The 14,134-nt window shown below is 39.0% G+C and overlaps 1 protein-coding gene across 1 annotated transcript in view; it reads right to left on the bottom strand.

Moving 5' to 3' along the window:
- The window catches only part of NALF1 (NALCN channel auxiliary factor 1), a 434,567-nt gene that overhangs the window by 383,664 nt on the left and 36,769 nt on the right, over positions 1-14,134 (bottom strand). The gene's annotated exons all lie outside the window — the stretch shown is intronic.

Raw genomic sequence — 14,134 nt, 5'->3', positions numbered from 1 at the left:
ACCTCGCCCTCTTCTATCTTTCTGAATAGCAGATTAATTGCAGTAGCAGAAAGATGGCAATTTGTTTCAAAATATTGCAGCAAAGCTTTTGAATGAATAAGCAATTACTAACAGGCTTCAATTATAAAAGCGAGTCACAGAGGGTGTTATGCTCTTCACTTAGGTTGAACAAAAGAGCCACAGCAAAACGAGAATAAGAAGGTATCATGTATTAAGTTGCAGAAACAGATTCTTTTTTCCTTGTTGTATTTCATAACTGAGAGAAATGAAATGGTTTAAAGGGAAGTCTATGGCACTGGTGGTACACTGGCAGCTGTCAGTAGGAAATTAAGAACATTAGCACGCATCGAGTTGGGAAAGCTCTCCTTGATCACTGATGTCAGAGGGTAAGTAAAAGTGCAGGCTGTGTTGCCAACACAACATTCACTTGAATCAGCATGGGTTTTAATTTCCTGCCCTAATTAACAGTGAAAGGCCATAATTGCATGGCATTTCCACTACTAGATCTCTGCTACTCGGCTTGCTGATTAAATATAGCCATGAATATCTGTCATGTGAAAAATTTGCCACCATCATCACCACCACTCTGTTCTTTCTGCTGTACATACATATCAATGTATGGAAACTCCATGAGGGATCTCCCTTCAGTAGAGGTCATGATATACAGATTCAATATAGCAGCCCTAAACATTAAGCTTTCCAAAGCCAGCTTGTAATATTTTTCGTCAGTACTTGATGATCAATGGTCTTTCAATAGCTGTGATATTTTATCACACTTTTTAAATGTTCGTCATTACCAGCGGCATTTAACCCTTTGTAAAAGGAATAGCATGGCAGGTATTCATATATGCTGCAACATGATCTTTGATGAAAATGAAGAAAATAACATTTTTGAATATATTTAGGTAATTTTGGACTCTGGCCTTAAAGGACTATACAAAGACAAGAAAGTCTTTCTAGGGCCCAGCTACATGGACCTAATAACAAGTACTCACAGTGTATTGGGTGCTCGCCATACACACAACATTCTGTTCTTCCAGTGGGTATCATAAATTGAGTTAACATGGGTTAGTCACATGTTAAGAAAAGGTGGTGTATACTATAACAACTCAGGAGCTTTGACAGTGTGGACAGCAAGATTCGGTCCAATTCGGGCTGGTCCACTGTGCACATAGGATGAACAAAACCCGTATCACTGTCATTGCAGCTAACAGATGGCTACAGAGCTCTGTGAGAGTTTGTGGCCATCATGGGTGCCTTATGCTGAGATCAGTAGAGGTATCTGTGCAACCAAGAAGAAGAGAGCAATTATAATGGCCAGGAGCTCTCCTGGAGCTCTGTGACCATCTGGCAGCAGCAACAGAAACACAAATGGTAAAACAATGGTCCAGCAGACCAATGTGATCTCAGCCCAGATGAACTGACTGGACTTCCACCTGCTGCCGCCACAGGTTTAGAAGACTGTGTATGGCCACCTCTGGGACCAGCTAGGATGAACCAGGCAGTGTAAATGAGGCCTTACATTTATTTAAATTTCTGCAATCTCCCAGAGTCTTACCCCAATACTCGCATCACTACAGTACACTGGCTCTGATTATTTTAAATCCTGGAAATTTTTATATTATGAAAATACAATAAATTATTATTGCATTCTGAGCCCTAGGACTTTTTATAGGATTGTGGGAACCATCTCAGAAGAGTTTATTTTCCAGTTCCTTTTTTGTTCTCCTTCCAGACCATCTTTTGCCAGTCCCGGCATGAAGTTACTGTAATTAGCATAGGACATTATGCTAATGATTAAGCAACCTCATCATATTAACTGAAGAATTCTACGTGAAGCTCATTATCTGACTTCTAATTGCTATGAGAATGAAACCCAGAAATAACTTTGAGGGAAAACCCACAATACCTATTCCCTAAGATTGGTAGCATTGTACTGAAAGCAGTATTTTCATGGAGCAAAAAACAGCTGCAAGAGATTCCTGATGATAAATGGGAGAGCAGGACCTCAGGCTAGATAAGGAAGACTTTATTGTCAGAGGTGTGTGATGGTTACTTTCCTTCCAATTAAACTGGTCATGGAAGATAATTGTTCTTGGAAAATAGACATTTAAGATGCATGAACCTAAAGACAGACAAACACAGCTTTTGCTCTCGGGTGCAGTAGGGTGCCAGGGCATTCTCGGATGTCACTGTGCATTGCAAGACCACCAGCCAGGACATGCTTTTCCTGCCACTGCAAAAAGAAGCAATAGAAAAGGAAGGGAGGAACAGGACATGTTCATTGGCCTTGCATTTTAATCGGTCCAAATGGTTTCCAGCTGCTCAGTGAATTGTGGTTTCACTGCTCTTAGCTTTATGGTCTCTGATGTATTATGGTATTTTAGTGATGAAATACTATTTTATCTTTGTGTGTCAGTGCAGAACCCACTTTTTAACCACAAAGGCATCTCAATCCCTCCATCCATTTGTTAAATGTGCTTTTGCACAGCTCCCATTAATTTCCACTGGGTCCTGTTGCCACACAATGCTGCACTCTGTAAATAATATTTCTGAAAGTTTAGAGTATCTCAGTACTGAGCAGATTTCCAAATGCCAACATTTAGTACACACAAAATAAAGTATTTATCCCTGCTTCCCATTATTTTCTGTGACAGTCTTATTGTGCTGTGAGGCATCGATCAGAGAACTGTTGCTTTTTCCATGGAGCAGCAAAAGAATGGGCACAGAGCAACCATTACACTTTGCTGCTGTCAGACGGGTCAGCCTTCACATTGGCTCCCTTCCTCCTAATCATTGAGTTCAGCAGTGTTTAATGAGCTCAGACTCAAGGAGATCAATAAAGCATCCTGTGTAAGAAGGTGTGGGGCAACAGAGAGGTTAACATTTCTGTTCTGATCATAATAAAAACAAAACACCTCATGACATTCCAAATGACACCCAGGCATTTGGACTTTCTGCCGCTTCTGGCAGGCGAGTCCTAATTGGCTCCTGTGCCATTGTCAGCCCCAGATGGTTGCCTAGATTCCAACAGGCCAAAGCATTCAACAAAAGCACTTATGAGCTGCAAAATCCCCCAGAGCAACCACATCATAACGCACAGTATCTGTGTCTGAGAGATCTAAAATTGTTCAGAAATCTCAGTCCATAGACAAATTAATCAGCAGCTTGTTGTAGCAATTTCAAAATGCCCCAATACTGTTTGGGTGTTGCATGCATGTACAAGATACACAATAGGTTGTTATTAGATGTACAAGTCTCATGCTCATTTTCCAGCACAACCTGAAAAAGACAAGCTTTTGCTTCTGGTTTCAAATATCCACAGCTGAAAGACACACCTATGGTGGAAATGGTAATTAAATTTAACTGTTAACCTTGGGGAGATAGGGCAGTATAGAAATAAAGTTTTATTATTATTTATTACACAAACTAGCTTAATAGCCAATTCGTTTGAGATTACTGGTTTCAAACAAGTCATAATTAAGATGGACCACAGTTAGTAGAGTTGCTGTTATGTGCCTTCGAGTTGTTCTGCTTTACAGTGACCCTAAAGCGAACCTATTGTAGTTTTATTGGTATTATATTTTTCAGAAGAGATTAATCATGACCTTCTTGAGAGGCTGAAAGTGTGTGACTTAACAATGGTCACCAAGGTTTTCCATGGCCAAGTAGGGATTTGATCAAGGTCCTAGTTCAACACTCAAACCACCATAGCACACTGGCTTTTTAATATTTTAGGAAACAGTAATAAATAGCACACCCTTTATCTCTGTTTCAGTACATTAGAAATAATAAATGACTGATATAAAAAAACTACACCATTTAGGCCTAGTTAGTCCCAGCTTTAATAAATTCACTAAGGATGTATCCATGCTGCAGAATTATATAGCAGTCTGATACCACTTTAAATGCCATAACTCCACACTATGAGACTTGTAGTTTGTTGTGGTACCAGAGCTCTCTAACAGAGAATCATAAATATGTCACAAAACTGCAAATCCAGGAATTTCACTGAATGGGCCATGGCAACTAATGCAGTATCAAACTGCTATAATTCTGCAGTGTGGATACTGCCAAAATCAATGTGGATTTGGTTTAGTTTTTTAGGTTCCACTGACTGAATAGTATAGACAAGAGCTCTGGCTGAATTCAGACCATAGTTTATTAAACTAAATCTTACACAAATGTTTGTATTGATGGCCAATGCTATCTTTAAAATATTTACACATACTTATATAGCACCCATCCAGCAATCCACGGATATTTGAGTGCATTACGAGGGTATAATGCATGGCCATTGTTCATAGAACAGTCCCCATGAGATATAGAAAGAAGCACAGACATAATAAAGCAGAGAACATTGAACTACACAAGTAAGCAAATCACAAAGAAATAAGAATGTCATGCTACCACCCTGAGAGTTAATGGAGAAGAGAAGTATCAGGAATGGGGAAGAAGCTGAAAAGAAATGGGTGTACTACTAGAAATACCATATATGGATTTTACTTGAGGAGGTGGGATATGCTGGACAGGCAAACAATTCTTCCCTCATCAATAATCTTTTTAAAAAAAAATGTTTAAAAGGGAAAGCATTGCAACAATGCTACAAGGAATTATGCATCTCTGAATTTTGCATGAATATTTATTTATTTATTTACGATATTTCTATCCCACCTTTCTCAAGCCCGAAGGCGACTAGGCGAATATTGATGCAGAGGCATTGTTGCTTCTACATGGAACGTGCTAAGAACCAGAAGCCTTAATCTGACTAAGGCTTATCAGACAGTAATGTGAATGAAATGAACACATGTATCCACTATGAATGCATACATGAAAATAGAAACTAAAAATCCTTGTCTACAAGTAGTTTTATATTTCTATGAAGAACACTTTCCATCTGCCTCATTTGTTACATTATTTTTCCTCTACGCACTTTGAGTTGAACAGCAGGTAAAATAGAAACTGGAGGGAAAATAATGGCTGCTCTACTGATCAAGAAAATCAGCGAGGATAGATCATGGTAATTTGCTTCTCCATACAATACAAAATAAAATGCAGTAATTGGCCATATTTTGGGGAAATTAAAACATATTTCTGTTTGTTGTTTTTGTAACTATTTGGCTTCATATTACAAACAGATTGCCTTTTCCATCAGTATTGTAGCCCTATACACACACACACACACACACACATACCAAGCAGCCCTGCTGCAAAATAATTTTTCTGTTGCACATTAATGTTAAATTTGATTTTTTTTAAAACCTCTAGAGTTAAGGTATTGACTAAAAGATGTACAAAACAATATCATTAGAACATGAAGTTGCAAAAGAAAATCACAAGTGTTAAAGGGTGTTGCTAGCTGTGGCAATGTTACAGGTAATCTTTTGAAGCTTTTAATATATGATTTCTTTTGCCCTTTATGCGTCTGTGACAGGACCAAATTTATAACCGAATCAAGGCCTGGAAGACAGACATGTTTGGGAGCTTCATGCTACCTGTCAGTCAGAATGGGGAGGATTCATGCTCTGAGTTTTGTTTCTTTCTGTTTTTGAAGAAGGCACTGAAAAGAAGACAAAGGTAAAGGTCCAATGTCCAACTCTGGGGGTTGGTGCTCATCTCCATTTCTAAGCCAAAGAGCCAGCATTGTCTATAGACACCTCCAAGGTCATGTGGCCAGCATGCCTGTATGAAGCGGTGTTACCTTCCTGCCAAGGCGATACCTATTGATCTACTAACATTTGAATGTTTTTTAACTGCTAGGCTGGCAGAAGCTAGGGCTAACAGGAGCTCACTCCCCAGATTCAGACTTTCGGTCAGAAAGTTCAGCAGCTCAGTGCTTTAACCCACTGCATTATTGGGGGTTCCCCCCAAAAACAGACATATTGTTTTAAATTCAATTTCTTACTCCAAAATAGAGTAGTCCAGTTAACCATTCAATCGTTTATTTAATGGTGTAATTCGGATTTAGTAACTGGATTTAGACCACTCATTCCTATGTAGCTCACTGATTTAGATTTCAGACCCAGATTTCCAGACTCAAGGTATGAAAATTTTAACAACAGCATACAGGTGCACAAGCACCATTTGCTGACCAACCCATGGAATAATGTGATCACGCATATACAATTAATTGAAATATGGGCCACTTTATTTAAACTATCTCCTATATAATTCATTATTAGAGATAGAAGAAGGAACATAATGGAGAAGTAGTTGGAGTGGAAGATTTCTTCTAGACCTCTCTTTTCACCTGGACAGAACACCTCAGCCCCAGGTAGAAATCTGAGTTTCTCACTGACTGACTGGCCATCTCTTAGAAAGCGAACCTGAAGATCGAACCCCAATGTTGCATGGCAAAATGGTGGCAATTAGGGGTGGCTGCTCCCCAATACAACACTGACACTTTCCTCTTTTTTGTGGAATGAGCTTCAACTTATCCAGGGATCATATCAAAATCCATAACTTTGACCCTAAAGCCTACCTTTTCATGAGGTCGACTTAGACATCAGTATATATGGTATATCTTGCTACATATATCTTGTAGGTGCCATGGTCAGGAATACATCAACTCTTGCACAGCTGTTAATTAATGGAAATTTAATTCTATATGTGCCCACGAACATTTCATTTAACATGCATTTTAAAATAATGTATTCCAAAGTAGAGACACAAAGTACAGCCTTCTAACCACTGTAGGCATGTATCCGCCATTCATTTCAATGGAGACAACCTTGGATTGCTGTGTATTTCCACAAAGAAGAGGAAAAAGGCTGCAACACAGCTGCGCTTAGTGGGTTGCACTTGCGTGCAGCTTCCCACGTAATCTACATCAAATGTCAAATATGATTAATGCTTAAAATTAGAAATGTGTCTGATTCTACAAATCTGCAACAAGACAAAAGAGGTCAATGGGAGCTGTGCTGGCATAAACAAACATGACATTAGAACAAGACTCCAAAGAAGAGGTGAACTCTGTTTTATTGAGGTCAGGGACAAAACCATTTCTTTCACTGGCATCAGCATTTTGCAATACAACCAACAGACATCTGAATAGAAAATCTTCTTATAAAATGTCCACATAAGCTGTAATTAGAGAAGAGAATCCTAAGTTTAAAAGGGCAGTTTGTGTTAATATATTAAACAACCTTAATTATTATTTAGCTCATTTTTATTTATTGATATCTCAACTTTCTCTCAATAATGAGACTCAAGACAACTATACAAAATCATTAATAAACATAGAAAGCATTATTTACAAACAAATAATGTATAAAGTTAAAATATGAATCATTGGAAACATTAAAGTTCATTGAAAAATTCCAAAAACCCCTACTGCTATCTCCATATATATATATATATATATATATATATATATATATATAGCTTTTTATTAAGAGTTATGCATAAAATAAAACTACGATTAAAGAAGGTACATTAAAAGTGGGGGAACACTGGATTCAAAGAAAAGTTTGAAACTTAATAGAAAAAGTGGGGTAAAAGAGAGGGAAAAGAAGAAAAAAGAGAAAAGAGGGGGGGAAATAAGAAAGGGGGGGGAGAAAAAGAGTAAAACAATGGTATTTTCACTGGGAGTTGCTTCCAGGTTCAGTTTTGCCAAAGTTCTATTTTTTTGTCTTAAATTCTTTTTGATTCGCGTACTGTTGGTTTCTTATTTTCATCCTGTCCTTTGAATTTCTTTTAATTTTTCTTTATATAAATTCCTCTGTATTCCTTTCTTAAAAATTCCATAAACTTTCCCCAGTCTATTTTCTGGTGTTGTATGTTGTTCTGTGCAAGTTTTTGGGTGAGGAGGTTCATGTTCATGATGTCCATCACTTTCATAATCCATTTTTCCTTAGTGGGTATTTTTGGTGTTTTCCATCATTGTGCCAGGGTTATTCTGGCTGCCATTATTACATTTTTAAAAAAATCTTGTTTGTGTTTTTATTCATTTCAAAATCTGTGATCCCAAGTAAGAAGTACTGGGGCTTGAAGTCAAATCCCAGATGAAGGATTGTTTCTATTTCTTTGTAGATCTGATGCCAATACTTTTTGAATTATTTGCATTTCCACCACATGTGGATAAAGTCTCCCTTATGCTTCTCACATTTCCAACGTTTCCCATCTCTTTTCCCACTATTATATTTTGCCAGTTTCTCTGGGGTCAGGTACCATCTATAAATATATTGTACCAATTATCTTTGAGTTCTGTTGAATATATGTATTTTTTTTCCTCCAGATTTCTTCCCATTCTGCCTACTACCATCTCCTGTCATTCTCGCAGCAAACCCAATTGAAAGCCATGTGCAGTAAGATGCATTCCACAGGAAGAAATCATGCTAATCTTTGCAATAGAGTTTTCTGGGTACAGTCTTAAGAATGAAAACAGGTGAAGGCAAGAACGGGGCAGTTAAGAAGGAATCATGTTATTTTTGGTTCAACATATTTCAATCACTAATTGTTCTTCAGGGGAAAGATACAATAACAATACAGGAATGAGTTGAAATTGTAATATGGGTCCTTTATGTTGTATCCCCTGTCCATGAAAAAGCACATCAGGTCAGAGGGAAAAAGCAAGTTTTTCCCTCTCAGGCCCTGGGATTCCCCCCATCCCCCATTCCCCTACCCTCATTTGTGGTCCTGGCCTGATTTATATATGATTGAGCAGCCAAGTACACAAACCACTAGACTCCTCCACTTCTAATAGTTGTGTAGAAGAGGGGACTTCAGCTGGGGATGAACCACTGCTCATTTTTAAACCCTCTATGTGTCAAACTCATTTTTCACTGAAGGCCGTATCAGCCTCATGGTTGCCTTCAAAGAGCCATTTGTAAGTGTAAGACAGTATAAATGCAACCACAGTGCGCTGAAATTCTTGTGGGCCACATACAATGACATAGTGGGCCAGATTCGGTCTCAGGCCTTGTGTTTGACACATGTGCTCTAGACTAGCCTTACTAGCATGGCCAATAACCCTGTTGCATCTTCTCCGCACTAGAATTGCATTTCCAATTGGCTTGATTCTTGCTCAGGTTCCCAAGCAGCAAGCAATGTCTATTCCATTGTATTCCACTTCTTTCTCTTTTTCTCTGTGTTTTTGCTCTTAATGGTGGGGGGGGGGGGGAGGTGTCTCTCTCTCACACACAAACAACTGTGTTTTCGGTTTGTGTTCAGTCGTTCTTTATTGTAATTGTTGTTCAGGCTTGGCCCCATGTAAGCCACTCCGAGTCCCCATCGGGGAGATGGGGCGGGGTACAAATAAAATGTATTATTATTATATTATATTATATTGAATGAACAGCCAGGTTCCTTGTCAGCAAGGCTTTTCATTAAATATATTTTAGAGAATGGTAAACGAAAACAAAACAAGCTTGTTGGGGGGAAATACATTTAATCTCAAAGACGAAATAAGGAGACACAAAAAAAATCAACAAAGTTCATACGACATTCAAAAAAGTTAATTCAACAGTATCTGTGGCAAGCTAATAACTCAAATAGGTCAATTCTCCATAATTACTTCTAGCCCTCCTTTTTGTCATACAGTGGTGCTTGCATTTTAAACAAATTCTTTCTCTACTTGACAGTTCTTCATTGAAAAATAGTACCCATGGTGAAATTATTTGGAGCTAATGCAAAAGACAAAGACTTCTCCGGACAGCTTAAATCAAGCCCCTTGAAATAAAAGGAAGAAAACACAGCAATTGGTCTGCAAGCACATTTTCAAAAACATTTTGAAAATCTTCAGGGTTCAGTTTACTGGAAAAGTACAGACTTTGAGAGAAAGAGAATGGAGTGCGGTTTCTCAAATTTTGAAATATCCTCTATCTGTTCTAAATTTGTACTTGCTTGGATACCTGTTTAGACCCTTGTCTGGGAGCTGGACTGGTAAATTCAGAATATCCTACATATTCATGGACAGGTGACATGATCACTAGTCTTATGGTTTGGGAAATATGGCAGAGAACTCACATAATTCAATTGCCTTAAGATCTTGTGTCTCCGGCCTGCCCTGATGAGCTAACTCTTCATTCCTCTGATCTAAGCAATAGCTTCACTTAAAAGCTTTTACAGATGTCAAGCCTTGCAACTCCTGGTAGCTAGAAAAAGTTACTTTTATGGACTAAAATCCCAGAATTCCTTAGCTACATGGTCACTGGCTACGCTGGCTGGAGGTTCTAAAGCAGGGGTCCTCAAACTAAGGCCTGGGGGCCGGATAAGGCCCTCCAAGGTCATTTACCCAGCCCTCGCTCAGGGTCAACCTAAGTCTGAAATGGCTTGTAAGTACATAATGACAACAAAAATCCTATCTCATCAGCCAAAAGCAGGCCCACACTTCCCATTGAAATACTAATAAGTTTATATTTGTTAAAATTGTTCTTCATTTTAATTATTGTGTTGATTTAAGTGTTTTTTGCACTACAAATTAGATATGTGCAGTGTACATAGGAATTCATTCATGTTTGGGTTGTTGTATGTTTTTTCAGGCTATATGGCCATGTTCTATAGGCATTCTCTCCTGACGTTTCACCTGCATCTGTGGCAAGCATCCTCGGAGGTTGTGAGGTCATGTTTTCATTCATGTTTTTTTCAAGTTATAATCCGGCTCTCCAACAGTTTGAGGGACTGTGACCTGGCCCTCAGTTTAAAAAGTTTGAGGACCCCTGTTCTAGAGGTTGTCGTTCAAAAAATGTAACTTTTCCCAATTTCTGACTGTCCCATAGTAACTGCTGGTCTTTCTGCATCTATGTTTTGCCAGAATGCACACCTAACATCCTCAATGGACATCTTGGCTTAAATCCTGATATCTTCACAACATAATGAATTATTGCAATATAGGCCATTTAAAACTGTTAGGTTACACTGAGTGTGGATACTAAGATGAGGTGTACAATGTGAGAGTAATTCTGTCAAAACATTATTCCTCTGTAGCTATAGCTTCCAAAATGTAGGATGATATATTTCCTTTACAGCAAGTCATTCAGAAAGGTTTCTAAGGAAACAAGGCAAGCACACCAAACTAATATCAGGGTTTATATGACAGCAAAAGCCTCAGAGGGAAAGAAGCACTAGCAAAATTTGCAAGAGACAGGGGCTGCTGATTCAAATGTCTAAAAATCTGTCTTGAAAAACTGGCTTCTACCAGACTTTCTTACATACACAGTTTGAGTTTCTATCTGCAATAACTGGGGAAAGTATGTCATGCATATCACTGAAGCCTAAGAGAATTAAATGGAACACATAAATGTCAGGGAAGCAAAAGCTCTCTAAAAGCCAATGGTTCCAAACATTGCCGAATCTGTCACAGAGTCAACCTGAATCAGCCATGCCAAGTGAAGAGCATGTGAATGGCCCCTTGGAGCTTGGGCTGCCAGGGTACAGTTTGTGCTTCTACCTCGTGCAGCCTGAAGTGATAATATATCCAGGCTCCAAGATAAACTCCCACATACTCAGTGGGTGAGGAAAATACCAAGCTTTCTAGTTTGCCTGCTCTGAAATTAAATTAGCCCTCAAACCCTTTTGAAATGTATATGTACACATACAAACACATAAACACCCACATGCATATACACACATGAGTATGTGTGTAAGTGTGTGTAATTAACTCAAAACACCAGAGTAGGAGTAAGGAATCTTTTTTTCCTGTCAAGTATAATCTTGACACTTGGGGGAAATTTTCCAGAGGCATCACACCAAGAATTGCCAAAAGCTGGTGACACTACCCTTTCTCAGACTTTCTGTCATCACTCTTTTTCTCTCTTGATACTGTTTCATTTTATTATTATTTTTCTGCCATTCTGTTTTCTCACTCTTTTCTGCCGCACCATTTTCTTGTTGTCACATCTTTATTTCTCCAACTTATTTGGTTCTGGAGCTGTAGATCGTATTACTGGAGTAATCTGCCACATTGGAAAATGTAAACCCTACCAATAATGTTAGTAAATTTTAGTACCATTTTTGCTTAGTAGTTAAGAAGAAGGGAAAAAAATGGGAGGAGGAGATGGAAATCAAGCAAATGCCCGGAGAAATCTCAGCAACCAGCATTCAACGACAGCTCCCCTTTATTTATCAAGTATTGCTTTATTATACAAATATCATATTAAGAGAGGAAGAGATAGGAAAAACTAGAATATGGGAATAATGTAAAAAATAAGAAAAAAACTATATTTAAACTTCAGTAGGAGGCATCCAAATGTCTTTTTCTTAAAAGCCATACAAAGCTATCATCTTTCTGCCATGCCATCAAATGTTGAAAGAGTTGCAAGATCTACTAAATAATAGAAGATGGGCATTTACCAATTCAGCCACATTTGATGCATAAGAATCCATCTCTATGAATAGTTACCCAATATAGTCATGTATAAATTTGGAAATTTTAGTGAAAAAATCCACTTTAAAAACTGGATTGGTTTATTAATGTGCCATTATCGGTACTGTACTTAAACTCATATTGAAGGAAGCCATTTCCTCCTCTGAGTAGAGTGGCAAAAGACAAGAGCTTAGTCCATCCATGAGTAAATTTAATCAGCACAGTCCCTCTCTATTTCTCCAGTACCGGATGTACCATTATGCATAGGACCCTGTTGGCCAGGGGAATCCATCTTCCTGCCAAACATTTTTTTTACAATGGATTTTGCATATGCAACACACTTCTAAATTTGGAGGAGTTCTGTTTGGGAGGGATTCCAGACATAATGATAGAGTGGATAGTCTAGGGGAGTGTGCCACAAAGAAGGCAAGCCTAATTCCTTAAGGGCCCAAGGAAGAGGCCTCATAACTTATCTAGCACAGGCCCCATTTGTCCTAAATCCAGCAGTGATTCTCTCTATCATGGCACTGTTTCTGGCCTTTTTGACTGTCTGAACTGGGAAATAGCAGCAGGAGTAGTTTGGAGCAGCTGGCCTCTGAGGTAGCCCTGGTACTTTATTCTCTCTGCAGAATGACTTTCAATTTAGGGCCCTTCGAGACATTACTAAATCCTGGGAGGAAATGGAATATTATATCCCAGTTCCTCCCAGATTTAGTCCCCGTCTCCACCACAAACCCTGGGCTTTCCCATAGGGGGGGTGGATTTCCCTCCTCTTTCCACCCCAACCTCCCAACACATCATTTTGACACACCAGGAGCTCTTGACGAAGGGGCCTGAGCATGCAACCAGGCCCCTCGGATAGGTTTAGAGGCTAAATAGGGGGTGGAGAGGGGTGCCATCCCGCTCCTTAGGGCTCTAGGAGCCCGAAGAACCAGGATCACAATGGAGATTGACTCCTGGGATTGCAGAAGCCCCACAGGGCCCACATCTGGAAAGAATCAGACCTTACATTAAGATCCAGATCTTTCCAGGTGTTTAATTAGTCCAGATTAATTTGGGTTTACTTGAGGCATATTGAGATGCCTCAGGTAAACCCAAGACAGTTCACAGGATATCGGCATGTCTGGAAGGGCCCTTATTTATGGTAATATCGAACTCCATAATTTTGTCACCAAAACCTGCCCTTAAGTTATACATGAGATCGATTTATACATGAGTATATATGGCAATGTGCTGGGAAAAGACACATAGTTTAAAATCAAACTGACACCTGCAAAAGTAACATGATTAAACACCATCTACCCCAAACTCTATACAGAGAGCTGATCTACATCAGTCCTATAACCTGAAGTAAACCAGAAATCACTCCTGGATTTCTAAACAATGTCCTGGGACCTCAAGGCCTTAACTCAGACCCATTTACACTGCCATATAATTCAGTTTCTGAATCCAGATTATCAGCTTTGAACTGGATAAGATGGCCCTGTAGACTCATATAATCCAGTTTTGATCAGAGAAAACGGATTATATGGCAGTGTAAATCCAGCCTCAAGGTAAACAAGGCTGAACCAGTTTAACCCAGTGTTAAACAAAATTGGGGCATGTTCCAGAGCAGCCCCACATAGTCCAGCAACACCAATTATCAGTTTTGGGTTGTCCCCATCACTGTAACAGATGGCCAGAAAGCCCCAGGCATCTGCATGGTCATGGAGAAGGGTTATCAACACAATGGCAGAATAGCCCCATCACACAAGGTTGGTGATGGGAACATTTTAAAATTTGCAGCATTGATGGGTTTTGCTCATCAATAGTGAGGGACAGATTAACTGC

This window comes from Anolis sagrei, chromosome 3 (assembly GCF_037176765.1).
Source record: "Anolis sagrei isolate rAnoSag1 chromosome 3, rAnoSag1.mat, whole genome shotgun sequence".
Taxonomy (NCBI): domain Eukaryota; kingdom Metazoa; phylum Chordata; class Lepidosauria; order Squamata; family Dactyloidae; genus Anolis; species Anolis sagrei.
The sequence above is the reverse complement of the archived record's forward strand: the minus strand, read 5'-3'. Positions and strand labels throughout refer to the sequence as shown.